Here is a 6,000-nt window from a genome sequence, read left to right as displayed (position 1 = left end):
TGCTGGACATTTTTCCTCCCTAGGTGCAGCACTTTGCAGTTCTCCTTGTTGAATTGCATTCTGTTGTTTTCTGCCCATTTGTCCAACCTGTCCAGGTCTGCTTGTAGTTGTTCTCTGCCCTCCGGCGTGTCCACATCTCCCCACAGTTTTGTGTCATCCCCAAACTTGGACAGAGTATACTTCACTCCCTCGTCCAACTCGCTGATGAAGACATTGAAGAGTATCAGTCCAAGAACCGAGCCCTGCGGGACCCCACTGCCCACACCCTTCCAGGTGGGAACCGACCCATCCACTAAGACTCTCTGGGCACGACCCTCTAGCCAATTCTCCACCCACCAGACTGTGTAGTCGTCCAAGTCACAGCCTTTTAACTTGTTGACCAGTATGGGATGGGATACCGTATCGAAGGCCTTCCTGAAGTCTAAGTATACGACATCCACCCCTACTCCTGCATCCAGGCATTTTGTAACCTGGTCATAAAAAGAGACTAGATTAGTCAGGCATGATCTGCCTGCTATGAACCTGTGCTGGTTTCCCCTCAGCATAATTTGTCCTGCCAGGCTCTCGCAAATGTGAGCCTTGATAATTTTTTAAAAGACTTTGCCAAGGATGGAGGTGAGACTGACTGGCCAAAAAGTAGCTAAATCCTCAAATTCCTGCTCAAGCAAGACATCTACAAACCACTAATACTTACCAAAGAAAACCTACAAAGGACTTAAACAAACATGCTCATGAAGCTATTAAAAGAATAAGCATGTCCAAGAAGACCCTGGGGGTTACAATGGACCATAATGTGAATGAGTCAACAGTGTACTCTTGTTACAAAAAAGGCAATACTATGCTGGGTTGTGTTAACAAGAGTGTCACTTGCAAATCAAGGGAAGTGATTTTTTACTATTCTGCAATAATGAGGCCTCACCTGGAGTACTGTGTCCAGTTTGGGCCCTACACTTCAAGAAGTATGTGGACAATCTGGAAAGAGCCTAATGCAGAGCAATAACAATGATTAAGGGCCTGGGAGGCACAAACTAGGATTATTTAGCCTGGATGAGAGAAGACTGAGGAAGATTTGATAATAGTCTTCAAATGCCTGAAGGGTGATTATAGAGAGGATGGAGATGAGCTTTGTGGTGGTAGAGAACAGGACTAGAAGCAACAATCCTACAACATGGGATGGCAGCATGGGAAATTTAGGCTGACGATTAGGAGAAAGTTTCTGACTATGAGGGTGATCAAGCATTAGAGCAAGCACCTAGAAAAAACTGTAGAATCTCCATCCTTGGAAGATTTCAAAAGCAGGTTAGAAATACCGTGAAGTTACACTTTATACGTAGAGCACACTAAATCTGTATTTTGCTTGCACACCTCTGATTTGCCACTAGGGGGCTGGAGAGCAGGGGCATGTCTAGAAGCCAAGACACTTGGGCTCTATCCCTGCTTGCGTGGGAAGGAGGTAATGGAAGCAATGCATACTGGGATACAGGAGGACTGCATATTGCTCATTTTATGCCTCTGGAGGAGACTGACATTATCCTAACACAAACTAAATAGCATGGACCAAAATTAACCATCTCTTGAAGTGGCACAATTTTAAGATGCTCAGAGAGCACATAGCATGAGTTAATGGGCTCTAACGTGCCAGTGCTTGCATTTTAAGAACCCCTTCAGTATAGTCTAAGTGCAACATGTAACATCATCCATATACATAGTTGGGATGGTTTAATCAGGGATGATGCTGCCTTGAGTAAGGGGTTAAACTAGATGACCTTGTGAGGTCCTTTCCAGCTCTACTTTGCTATGATCCTATAATCCCATGACACAAATGCAGAGTTGTTGAGGTTTTGACTAAATGGAAACAACAGGATTTAGTCCTTTTTTGTGGTGAGACCAACAGTGACACCCAAGTTTCAGGGCACAGGACTCAGGTTATTCTGCAGATGACAAAAATTCACAGAACTAAAATGTTCTTTGGAATAACTGAGAATTCCTCAAATACAACTGAGGCCAATTCAGTTTAAATATGTTATTCTTCTTTTTTAAACTGAGTCTTTGCTGTTTAATTTTTACTCACAACAGGGACCATTGATAGAAATGGGAACACCAGACAAAAATATATTGTTAGGAACAAATCTAATCTCTGGAGCAGGAGCAATTTAGACATGATATGTTTCAGCTCAAAATATTGGCCTGTTAAGTTAGTTAATCAAGGTTGAGTCCTTAGGCTCAAACTTAGGTTTATGAGGTTACATCTAGCTAAATTAAATTTAAATCATTGGCTTCACATCTGCTGCTAGTGCACAGCACTATACAAATTGTCAGTTCAAACTGTTAATACATTTTGTCCTTTATTTCACTCTCACTGGAATTTTAAGAGGTGATGATGTCAGAACAGAAATCAACTTATGGGCAAGGAATTACACAGCTCAGAATATTTCCCTAATGACTCCATGGGACAAGACAGGTGGTCAGAATTCCCAAGGAGACTGTTTTGCCAAGTATTTTGTACACTTCCTAGGAGCAGTAACACAAGGAACACTGCTTATTTTTTAGATGAGTGCCACACTCTAAAGCTCAAGTTCACATTTGACAGAGAGGTCAAGCCAAGAGTACTGTTACACTAAATGATAACCTAAAAGCTATGGGGTTAGGGCTGTTAATAAGACATGCCTTCTTAACTTTAGCCATGACTGGCTAATATTGAGGGTGAAGTCCAAAATGGCCTTTTAGGTACCTCCATTTAGGCATTGCAACACCTAACATTTAGGAACCTTGTTCTGGGCAGGTGACCTAAATCAAGCAGTTAGGGTTCATAGAGAGACTTAAACTCTTCTCAGGAGTGAACCACACAGATTAGGCACACAGCAAGTATGTGCAGATAGCCAATAAAAAATGATAAGCATGGGGATGTGTCTGAACTCATGTTTCCCTTTAGAATTTAAGAATACAAGGGAAAGAACAGGTTGGAAGAGCTACCAACCATGCATTTTGTTGGTCTCCCCAGAGTAGCTATGGAACAATAGATGGTTTTAGGCATGGGCAACTGGTGCCTCCTGAGTTGGGGGGAGTAGTAGCAATGCTGGCTAGCATTTATGTAAAGCTTGTCACTCAGTAATCTCAAAGTTGGGTGTATGTTATTATCCCTCCTTTACAGATGGGGAGTTGGGGCTCGGAAAACAAGTCAGCATTGTCCAAGTAAAAAACATTTAATACAAATATTCCCAGATAGTAATCCAAGTTAACTTAATCCTTATCCCACAATTCAGCTACTAGAACCCATTAAGTAAATAACAATTTTTAACAGGGACCATTATGTCTTTATATTACATTTCACATCTGTGGTGAAGATTTTTCTATGTAGAATCATAGCATAAAGCCTAAAGGAGCCAAAATATACAATTCTCTTTAGCTATATAAATATATTTTCATGTATTCAGTCAATGCAATATTGTGATTTTCATAAATTGGATAGATTTTTCTTTTTATATCTATTTTCCAAGCTGTTTTCTATTTAGAAGTGTTTGGCCTGTAACAGGTAATTTTACTTGGAACCAATTACTCAGTTTTGGTGAACAGTAAAACCACAGTATTTTCAATTATGTCATGGATGAGTTTTATTTTCTGGATTCTGATTCAGGACAAGCCTCCTGAGTAGATACTGCCAATAAAGTATGGATTAGATTTGCCAGAGGACATGTTTGATAGGACACACAGGATGTTTTAGATTCAACAACCCTATTTCAAAGGCCTTAGGCAAAGAGGCAAGGTCTGCAATACCTCTTGTAACTAGTTGGGTTTTTTTCCAGGGTATCAGTAAGTATGTAATGATGTCAGGGCTGGCCATGCCACAGTCAAGCTATTTCCTTTGTCTGCACAAGCTTTTGCCTTTTGTCTAACTGGATTCTTTCACCTCCCCATGCCAGCCCAAACACTCATTGCAGAAATGAACAATTTTGTGTCTAGCCCTCCTTTTATAGTGCTTGAATCAGGAATAATTCTTTTGGTCTCAGAATAATAGAGCCATTATACATGCAGTCAGAATCATATCCATATCTCTGTTTAACCTATGTTTTCAGACTAAGTTTTCCAAACTGCACCTTCCCTTCTGATGTGAGGACCTTTTGTGCATACAAAACACAACAGCTGTACAAGCTAACAGCAAGGCACATAAGGGCCTAAGGACTTTAAAGCTGGACTTCAAGCCAACACAGAAACACAGAACACAGGGCCCCCAGCAGATGTGCAATTAAAGGCACAATAGGATCTGATGAGCAATCCCCACTATCATGCATGGCAGGAGGCATGATTGTGGGATCAAGCATCAGACCCTATCATGTCTTATTGTAGGTATGGGGAAACCTAGGAAAGGACAAAGGAACCTACTTGCCCCACCCCCAGCTCCTGCTTGCCACCCCCCCCGGCTCCTACTGGCCCCACCCCGGCTCCTACTTCACCCAGCTCCCGGGGAGCCATGTGACTGGTCCTGCCCAGCGCATGAGACAGGGGAAGGGGAGGCACTCACCTGTCCCCTTCTCCTGTGGGGCAGGGACCCCCAAGCCCCTAGAACAGTGCAGACCTGTCAGCGAGCCCTTTTGTGCATGCGCACAGTTTAAAAAGGGCCCACTGATGACTTAGCCACAGTTTGTCTCTGGCTCCAGAGTGAGACACACAGGTGGAAGCCTGTTGCACCCCTGTAGAGGCTAAGGCCCCCCCAGAGCCCCCCAGCGGGACCCCGACCCAGACCTCCAGCACAGCCAGAGGTAGGTGGGGCCCACAGCAGGGAAGGAGGGACCCCACCCCCAGACAGCTCTGGGGCAGCTGAGTTGGAGCTGAGGAGGGACATGCCCCCCCGGCTCCTCAGAGGCCTCCATCCAGACGGAGCCCATGGTTCTGGGATCCATGCAGATGGAGCCTCTGGCTCTTGGCTGTGGGACTGCTTGACACTTTTTCAGGTGCTGGGGTCCGGGAGCATGGCCACCTCCCCTTGTGAGGTCTGCTCCCTTTTGGGGTCTCTGGCATGCCAGCTGGAGGAGCTCCAGGCTGCAGTCCAGAGACTGCATGCCATCAAGGATGGTGAGTGGGATATCTACTCCTACTACCAGGCCCTTCACCCCCTGGAAGTTGAGGGTAGGCCAAGGTCACCTTCCAGGACAAGGAAGGACTCGGGGACCTCCCATGCTGTCCAGCCAAGGTGTTGGACCAAGGTGGTCAAGGGCCTCAAGGCCCACCATACCAAGGTCCCCACCCCGCTGGAGCTTTGCAACAGGTACGAATCTCTTGCAGCTCCAGCAGAGCCTGCTAAGCTGCCAGCTCCAGTAGACAGCACAAGCTCAACTATAGGGAGAGTGGGGGCAGTAGCTAAGATAAAAACGCAAAGGATTTATTGTGGGAGACTCCATCCTGAGGGGGACTGAGGGGGCAATCTGCCGCCCCAACCCCTTAGCTCAGGAAATCTGCTGCTTCCCGGGAGCCCATATCCAAGACATTGTGGAGAAGATCCTTGAACTCCTCTGGCCCACTAACCACTACCCTATGCTCCTTATCCATGTGGGCACAAATGACACAGCTTGGAGCAATCCCAGCCAGGTCATGAAGTGCTACAGGGATTTGGGAGTGGGGCTAAAGGGGTTGGGGGAACAGGTGGTGTTTTCTTCACTCAACCCAGTCTCAGGCTATGGGCTGAAGAGGGAGAGAAGAATTGAGGTAGTCAACCAAAGACTGAGGTGCTGGCGTCATTGGGAAGGCTTCGACTTCCATGACCGCAGTCCATTCTTTGGTGAGAGAGGCAGCAAGCTGCTGGGAAGGGATGGCCCCCACCTCTCTCCACTGGGGAGGAGGCTCTTCTCAGCCAGACTGACTGACCTGCTCCACTGGGCTTTAAACTAAGCCCGTTGGGGGACGGGGGGACTACCACCACTGCTGGCCCACTGAGCAACCCTTGCAAAGGCAGCAGGTCAAGGCATTTAAGGGAGGCCACCCCTGCCCCAGCCCTAGAATGAGCTG

At 46.1% G+C, this 6,000-nt stretch overlaps 1 protein-coding gene across 1 annotated transcript in view; it reads right to left on the bottom strand.

Moving 5' to 3' along the window:
- The window catches only part of PCLO (piccolo presynaptic cytomatrix protein), a 598,913-nt gene that overhangs the window by 58,911 nt on the left and 534,002 nt on the right, over positions 1-6,000 (bottom strand).

This window comes from Alligator sinensis, unplaced genomic scaffold (genome assembly GCF_000455745.1).
Source record: "Alligator sinensis unplaced genomic scaffold, ASM45574v1 scaffold567_1, whole genome shotgun sequence".
NCBI classification, from domain to species: Eukaryota; Metazoa; Chordata; order Crocodylia; family Alligatoridae; genus Alligator; species Alligator sinensis.
The sequence above is the reverse complement of the archived record's forward strand: the minus strand, read 5'-3'. Positions and strand labels throughout refer to the sequence as shown.